The 8893-nt window shown below is 41.8% G+C and overlaps 1 long non-coding RNA gene across 3 annotated transcripts; it reads left to right on the plus strand.

Annotated features, from left to right (window-relative positions):
- Positions 1-5057: 5057 nt before the first annotated feature.
- Positions 5058-7708, plus strand: LOC126690219 (uncharacterized). Of its 3 annotated transcripts, XR_007644619.1 has the most exons (6): positions 5061-5657; positions 5787-5843; positions 5947-6328; positions 6421-6492; positions 6644-6747; positions 6842-7708. It is a non-coding gene; the product is annotated as an uncharacterized LOC126690219 (long non-coding RNA). The 3 variants fall into 3 exon arrangements; XR_007644620.1 differs by having other exon boundaries at positions 5058-5657; positions 5951-6328; positions 6644-7708; XR_007644618.1 differs by having other exon boundaries at positions 6644-7708.
- Positions 7709-8893: the final 1185 nt, after the last annotated feature.

Genomic DNA, 8893 nt, shown 5'->3' on the forward strand with positions numbered 1-8893 from the left:
CAAGTATGTATGTTCTAAGTGCATCACAACTTCTCATCATTCTGAAGGGGAGAGAAATTTTAAGCACTTTTAATTTATATTGTTTAAGTTTATATTCAGTATTTTGTGCTTTGTACCCATGTTGCTTATGTAAGCTTTTAGGGTTATGTTTTTATGCATATTTGTAGGTTTTTTGGTTTGTACCATGCTTTATGCAGCCTTTTATGCTTTGTTCAAATCAGTACTTCTATCTAAATGTCTTGCATTTTCTTTTAAGTACTGTCACTCTTGTGCCCTTGTAGGATTGTTCCTAGATGCATATACTTAGTGTATTATGCATTGGTTGAGTGTTTGGCATCAAGAGACTTGCATTGAGCTTGTTAGCTTGTATGTCCTAGTGTTCATTCCAAGTGTGAATGAGCATTGTGGTCACTATCTTATAGTGATTACTTGGTTGATCAAGCCATGGTTTGTTTCTTAACTCCATCTTTGCTTGATCACATATTGCCTGTTTCATATGCATTTCACGATTTTCTGCTTACAATGATCATGGTGTATTGTTGTGTTTCAGGAGATTCATGTTCATATGATTCAAGAGCTTCACAGTTTCTAGATTTAGGTGTGAGTGAGTTTTGCCATTGTTCCCAAACTCACGTTTAAGTCTAGAGTCTGTTTTAGGGTGTTTTGTCACGGAATAGCCAAAGGGGGAGATTGAAAGGTTGAATTTAATCAACCATGTGTTGGCTTTATTTCGTGACATATTTGCTTGTATTACAGCACTTAGAAACCCTGTATTTAGGTGGGAATCATGTAAAGGTAGTGTGTGAGAAAGTGTGAAGAAATGCTCAAGACTGTGCAGTAAAGCAGGGACTCGCGGGAGGCTCGCGCCTTGCAAGCCGCCAAAAGTGGCACACGCGCAGAGCATGCAGGGGAGCTGAACAGTCATGCCACCTGGAGTACTACAAGACAAAAATCCAGACTGGCCATTAAGTTAGCTCGCGGCTTGAACTCGCGACTCAGTCAAGTCACGAGGTCAAGTCGCCAGCCAGCCCTGTTTTGGAAAAATTGACTCTTTGCATTCCATTCTCACACCAGTATAAATACCCCTCATTCCCACAAAATATGTGTGGTCATTCAGAAAGAAAAACCCTAAGAGAGGTTTCTTCAAAACACCCACCCAATTAGAGAGAGCTACTCATTCTTAGAGAGAAACCTTTGTAGTCTCTTCTCATTCCCTCTCTCATTGTCATACCTATTAAGAGGAGATTTCTATCCAAACACTACCCACACCCATTTAGAGTGTTGAGTATTTTTGGAGTTTTGGGAAGCATTGGAAGATGCCAAGGATGGCGGATGCTACGGTCTAGTAGCGGAATCCGGGAAGCTAGAAAAGAAAAAGGTTCGGCGCAACCTCTTTGGAGCAAGAAACTTCTAGGGCTTAGGTACATCGGGTAGATTAGGCTTGGAGGGTCTATTGCTGTTCATGTATCCCAACTACATTTTCTAGTGGATTATTGACCGCTTGGAGGGCGGCGGAGAGGTTTTACGCCGAGGGCTTCGGTTTCCTCTTCGATAACACATCGCGTGTTGTCTTTGTGTTTGCATCTTCCTTCCTCTCTATCTTTGCCTTTTTATTATCTGCTGTGGATTGTGTTTTATTTCGGCTTAGATAGTTTTTACCAATTCCATATTATAGCTTATGTTAAGTTTCCGCACACTAGTTGTTTGACATATTGCTTGAATTGGTTAAGTTGTAATTTGGGTGTCTAAACGTTCAAAGGTGTTTATACGCGTTTTTGAACTTTCAGGTTCCTTCTTTGGACAGAGCCTAGGCTTAATGGGCTGGGGGGATCCTAGGCCTCCAAAGGATGGTATAGATAGTTAGTGGATTGGGCTTGACTCACCGTAGCTTTGTTGGACCATTTACGAGCCAATCTATGCGCAAGACATGGGCTCAACAACACAAATATACATGGACACACACACACACATATTGGTTAAATGAATAACTAAGGAATAGCAAAAGTACTAAAAGAGTGCAAGTAAAAAGAACATCAGGGATCCTCAAAATAGAGTGAGATTATGTTTTTTCATTATATCCAGTATTTAAATACACTGAGTCCTACTTTGTTAGGATATATCACAAGATTAAAAAAAAAGTTCAAAAATCATAGACTTATATAGCTCTCTTATTGCTTCCAAGACTTGTGAAGTTTGAATCCCTTTGAATCCAAGTGTATCCTTAAGTATTTTCTGTAGGATCCTTCACAGTACCTCACTCTACACTCTATTTCAAACTTAACTCATTTTCTAGTGTCTTTTCTAGTATATTAAGTGCTTCTTGCTGAATCCCCCTTTTGGCTGGAGCTTTAGCCCCTTTTATAGTGCCACTTCTAGGGTTCTTCCATGCCATTGATCCATTCTTTTGGTGTTATGTCTATGATATTGGTGGCTGGTCCTTTCCTCTTTCTCTCGTTATTTCCCCTTTTGAGGTTTGGTAGCCAAAAACCCTCAGTTGACCTTCCTCTTATTGGAGATCTTGTTTGAGTAAGCCCAAATGCTCTTCCCAAGTGAAGGCTTCTTATCCTTTTCCCAAGGTCTTTAAAAAAGACACCTCAGAGCTCTGACTACTTGACACTTTGTCCCGTTCCTATAAATAGGCAGATTCCTCATTGCTGATGATGAAAGGCAGAAAGGCTTCTAACCACATTCCTTTTTGGTCCACCTTTCCTACTTTACCCAAGGTCCTAGGCTCCTTCGTTTCTTGTACCCATGGGCATGCCACCCTGAGCTGTCCACATCCTAGTTGGTTTTCTCCAGCATTTCTTGAGGATCCTCCTTGACTCTGGTGGATCCTATGCAACTTGGCCCAGCTCCTACCTGCCTCCCTTTTGGACTTCCTTGGATGCCACCTCTTGCTTAAGTCTTTGGCCCATGCTTCCCTTTGTACCTCTTTTTCTTTCTAAGGCCCAACACTTTATTCTTTTCTCCCCATGGGCGAGGCTCCTTTCTTCTTTATTTTCCTAAGGACCAAGCCTATCTTCTTCATGGGTTGGGCCTCCCCACTTTTAAGGGCTTGGTTCCTTATTGCAATTTTGAAACTCAAAATTTAGCCCCCCAAGCTCATGGGTTACTTGTAACACATGAGTGAGAAAACTGATGTTCTTCTTTTCTCTTAGGGATCCCTTTTTTGTTCCTTCCTTTGCGAGGATCCTCATTCTCCTTAAGGAGGTTGTTCTCCCTTTATTTTCACATAACTCCTCCCTACATTTAAGGAGATATGGCTTTTTTTTTTTTGAAAAGGTGGGTGGGTAGTTGGATTGATTTCCCCCCACCCCCCCTTTTTTTCTCTTTCCCTCCTTTTATGCCAAATCCCTTTTCCTTTCATAACTCTTATCAATAACCGACAGCCAGCCACCTTTAAAATTAAATTTTGGCAACTGGCTCGTTTTCCCATGCTTCATTTTTTTTCCTCTTTTTTCTCACACCATTATTAGTGCTATCACTTCTTTCTCTTACCTTTAGCCTTTCCTTTCTTTGGGTTATATCTTCTCAAAATCTCTCTCTTTCTCTTTTGCTTCATGTGCCTGATAGTGTCTTTCTCTCTTTTAATTGGTTTTTTCCTTTGCTTGCATTTTCTTCTTCCTCCTTCCTTTATTTGTCAAAAAAAAGGAAACACATCCATAGCCTCATCTTCTTCTCAAAAAAGGAAGGAGCGTTCACCCACCCCTTCTGAGGGTGAAGGCTTCTTGGTTGGTTTAGGGCAGGAAGAGATCCTGGATTTGCTAGCTTTCCCTTTTCAAGATCCTTGGTACACCTCCAGTTTGTTCTTCCCTCAAGTTGCTCATGGCACCGATCCTCTGTTTCCTCACACTTGGGTTTTCTCTAGTGAGCCTGGGTTTTCCAATTCTGCACAAGTCCTAGACTCAAAAGAGATATTGGATCTCCAAATCAAACGGGGATCTTGTGAAGCAGTTCCTATCTTCCTTGATTTTTTTTTTTGTTGGGAAGATCACTAGTTGTGTTGAGTGGGTGGACAAGGAGTTAAGTAATGCTAACTTCGTTAGGTGTTTGGAGTGTGCTGGTGTCTTGAAGTCAATTGTAATGACTAGGAATTTAGACAGCTTTCGTGATGTTAAGGGACTCAGGCACTTGGCTCGGGGTTGGTCTCCTTCTCTTCACATGTTTTTCTTCTCTGTGGGTGAGCTTACTGTCACCCTAGAGGACATGGTGAACACTTTTCTGTTTCCCATTTTTGGGGATAAGAGTCCTTTCAACATCCAACTTTTTGCGAATGATCTCATGGTCGAGGGGAAACTATTCACGCATTTTGGTGGGCGTACTGCTTCTCTTGGGGGCAAGCTAGCTAGGATGGGGAGATAGGTCAAGACCGTTTCTGGAGAAGAGAAATTAGTGAGACAGGTTGGGTTCATTGCGTTGTGGTTGAGCAATTTCTTGTTTGGTGAGTTCCCTAGGTATGGGGTTAAGTCTGCATTTTTTCCTTTAGCAATTTGAATAGCACGAGGCATTAGTTTTCCATTAGCCCCTATGTTCTTAGGGCATTTATATTCCTAACTGGACCTTCTACATGCCGATGAGTTGGAAGGTAATTCCTGTTACATTATAACTTCATCTATTCATTGTACAATGTTGCAAATATTTGTGTGGGAGCATTCCAAAATTACTTTGGCAATGTTTAGAAATCTGAAGTATGCGAAGGACAAATTTCAAGGATCCCCAAACATCATAAAGGGGCTATGTGGGAGCTTGACTAATAGGCATCCCATTATATTTTGTTAGGCTAATCTAAAGGGGGTAGACACCAATCTCATAGAGTTATTTGATTAGAGAGGCCACTTGAGTTTACTTGTGACTTCGCTCTATCATCTCTTTTGAACTCTGCTGGCCACACCTTTGACTTTCGTCGAGGGGATGAGAATAGCATGGTATACCTTGCCTGCATCAATCCCTTGTGGATCCCAGTTCCTTTTTCTGGGGGTCCTCAATACACCCACTATCCTTCACACTGGGTACTTAGGCAATTCGGCTTTGATCTGGATGTCCCTCCAGTTTTTAAGGAGGTCGTTCCCTCCCTTCCCTCCTTGGATCCCTTCTTGAGGCTTCGGGCTTATTCCTACTAGTCTCGTAGGAGCCCCCAAGTCATTGTACCAAATTCTCATAGGGGAGCCTTCAGATCTAGTGGCTTCCATAGTTATTGGAGGAGGATCCAAAAGTCATTCCTCAATTATGTTGGTTCTCGAAAAGTGAGGGAGGTCCCTGATCCTAGTATTTCCTCCATTCCTTCACTCAACAAATGCCTTGCCCTCCCTACTCCTAGCACTGTGTCTACTGCTATAAGTAGTAGTGTTGGTTTTATGAAATGGAATCAGTCCAAGGATGGTTGGATGTCCTATGCCAATGATTTCCTATCTTCTTGGCCTGGCAGCGAGTTAGTTATTGGTTCCTCCTTAGGTGTCCCCCCTAGAAAATGAGTAGTTGAGGAGATTTGATCTGCAACTCCTCTTGGCAAGGGGAAAGAAAAGAAAGGCAAGAAGGGTGCCAAGGGGAAACCAGAGACTGAAAAAGGCACTGAGGATCTTGAGGTTGGCCAAGACACCAAGAAAAGGAAGACTTCTACAGCTTCCAAGCGGCTTCCTACCCTTAAGGAGTTTGAAGAGGTGGCTTCTGTTGCTACTAGGGGGAGATCTCTTGCTTTCCCTTAGCCATTTGTTTTCTTCCTTTCCCATTTTTGCTATTTGTCAATGTTCTTCTTTTCTTTTACTCACAAATGTATATTCTTTTTGCAGTCTAAACGTAAAGTTGATCCTAAAAGGGTGAAGAGTCCTTCCTCGGGTGATGAAGTTGTATGATCTTCCTTTATCTCCTTTTTCGTCTATCTTAATTCTTCCTATTAAGTTGCTTCATTTCTCCTGCTTTTCCCTCCCGCCCCCCCCTTTTTTTTCCCAGGTAGAGGTTTCTCCTCCTCTTATGGGTGATACAATGCCAGGGGAGGCAGCAATGGACCAACACCCAATTGATCCTAACATGAGTTGGCAAGTTGCAGGTGAAGAGGTAGTTGAGGAACCTAGGGAAATTCCTGATCCCAATGCGGCCAAGGATCTTAAGTCTGAGCAGGTTCCTGATCTTTCAACAACTCGGGATCCTGAAGGTGTATAGGTCCTTGATCCTTCAACATCCCTAGATCCTGAAGGTGCACAAGTTTCTAATCTCACAATAGCAAAGGATTCGGAGCCTGAGTAGACCCCCACGGTTCCTGAGCCTGAACAAGTTTTTGACCCTATGGTGACCAAGGAGTCTGCTGAAGCTACAACTCCTCCCGTGATAACTAGTATGCCCTGCCTCACCTTTTCATTTTTCCTTGGTTGACGTAAATTGTATTTGTTATTTTTCTTGAGATCCTTTCTCTCCCTTGTTTTATAGGCCAAGTCAGGCCCCAAGTCATTCCTGAGAGCGAGATTATTGACCTAACTTTAGAAGTAGAAATCCAACAAGGTATGCTTGCCTCTCGTGATCCTTCTTCTTTTCTTCCTCCTCTTGATTCTAATATAGAAAAATACTCTTGTCCTTTTCTGCTTTTAGTCATTTTACTAGGATCCCTCCCCCCCTCCCTCCCCATTTTTTTACATTGAATGCTCTCCTACAGATCCTGCTAAGGAGTCAAGGGAACAAGCAAGTGGACTTCCTGAGGTGATAGGGGCAACCCTTCAATTCAAGAGGAGGCTTCTTTGAATGCACCAAATGAAGCAAGTACTTGACTTTTCTCTTTCTCCCTCTTCTCCTTGCTTCATATACTTCCTTCTACTGATGGTTCATCATTATTATTTTTTTTTCAGATACTGAGATGGGAACTAAGGAGCCTGAGTCTATGACTGTTGAAGAAATTGGGGGTCTCCATCATTTGTACAAGTTGCTGAGGTCTAGGCCGAGATCCTTCAAGTATTCCTAGAGCTGCAAGCCTTTCACTTCCTGAGGAGAGAGATATAGTAATGAGAGATCCTTTATATGCTGCCATTGTGGATCCTAGTGCTGGCTTCCTACCTTCTTATCCTGCTTTGATTTGTTGGAGTTTAACAGCCTTCCTGTGGTCCATTTTCGTCGCTTTGGAGCATTTTATTCTAGTTTTCTTCACTTTTCTATGCCTACTGAAGGTCTCCCACTCTTGGAGGAATTAGTTAAGGTTCATGGGGACTTCACTGCCAGGTTTAGAGGAGGTGTACTCTTGGGGAATATCTTGCTGGAGCTCCTTTGTGCTGTACTGATTTCCCTAAAGAGCACTTCGCTTGATTCTTTGTTTGAGGAAAAGCTTCTGGAATGGAGAGGGATAGTGTAGGATCTTGTGGAAGCAAATTTCAATTTGTCTTTCTTGTTGGGATATCTTCAATCAGTGGCACAGGCGTTCTTCCAGAGGAGGGCCACTAAGGATCTTGATGCTGATATTGGTGTTGCCAGGGAAGCCTTGGCTTGTTTGGAAGCTTGGAGGAAGCAAGCTTTCTTAGCCATAACCACCTTATCTTCTCCTCTGGTTCCTCCAGAAGGTTCCTTGTTCGTTGGCCTCCTGCTTTAGCCATTTTAGGCCAATTTGGCCTTGTAATTGAACACTTCTTATAATTTTTTTTTTTTTTTTTTTTTTTTTTTTTTTTTTTTGTGGTTTACATGAACTTCTGACCTTGTATTGACTTAACCTTTTAATTATGCTTGGTATTCCTTACTTCTTCTTCTTCTTCTTCTATTTTTTTTTTTTTTTTTTGGAGTATGTATTTAGCATTCCTGCCTTGGTCCAAATCCCGGGCTATGTACTTTTTTTTCTTCTCTCTTTTATGTGACTATTGGGGCAAGTCCTGGACCATGGATCTAGGAAAATACACTTTGGAGGAGATCATGGGCTAGGTACTTGGGAAGTTTGCTCCTACACAAGTCCTAGGCCAGGTACTTAGGAAATTCATTCTTAGTCTAAGTCCTAGGCCATGTACTTAGAGGGCTTATTCTAGAGCAAGTCCTGGTCCAGATACTTAGGAAATTTATTCTTGACCTAAGTCCTGGGCCATGCACTTGGTAAGCAAGTCTTGGGTCATGTACTTGGAGGAACCAAGTGCTGAGCTAGGTACTAGAATGAACTCTTGGCCAAATTCTAGGCCTTGCAAAATAGTGTGTGTTTATGCAATGCATGTGTTTCTTAAATAGTAAATTTTTTTACAAAAAAAAAAAAAAAAAAAAAAAAATCATAGTTTGCTCAACTTCATTTTTCAAAAGAGAAAGTTTCATTATAATTCATCATAATGGCCAAAATAACTTAAAGACTTGCTTACTAGGGGTGAACCCACTTTAAACATAGAGTGGCCCTTACATGTCATCAAACAAAAAGAGGTACTAACTAAAGTACTTAATAAAATAAAAGACGACATGGGATATTGAAAAATGTAAGGGATGACAAGGGGTATTGAATAAAAGTACTCAAAATAAAAGGATGACAAAAGAGGTGGAAGGGTACCTGGAACTTCAAGTGTAGTATTGCTTAAGCCATTTTCCATTTATAGGATTTGTTAGAGGGGTCCCATCCATCTTTGCCAAATAGTAGTATCCACTGTCATGGGCTTCCTTGACAACATAAAGACGTTCCCACTTTGGGGTAAACTTCAAGGGTCCTGGGATGTTTCTTCTTACATGTTCCGCAGCCCTTAACACCAATTGCCCTTGTGTAAAGATCCTCAAATGAATGACCTGCTCGTATGCCTTAGCCATCTTCTGCTGATACCTTTGGCTTTGCCTTCTTGCCAACTCCTTTCTCTCCTCTAAGCTTTCTAGATCGACTACCCTTCCCTCGGCATGCATGTTATCTGAATCTCCTAGGATCTCCTCCATCATTACTCTAGGTGTCGGGATAGCTAACACTACT

This window comes from Quercus robur, chromosome 1, assembly GCF_932294415.1.
Source record: "Quercus robur chromosome 1, dhQueRobu3.1, whole genome shotgun sequence".
Lineage (NCBI taxonomy): Eukaryota > Viridiplantae > Streptophyta > Magnoliopsida > Fagales > Fagaceae > Quercus > Quercus robur.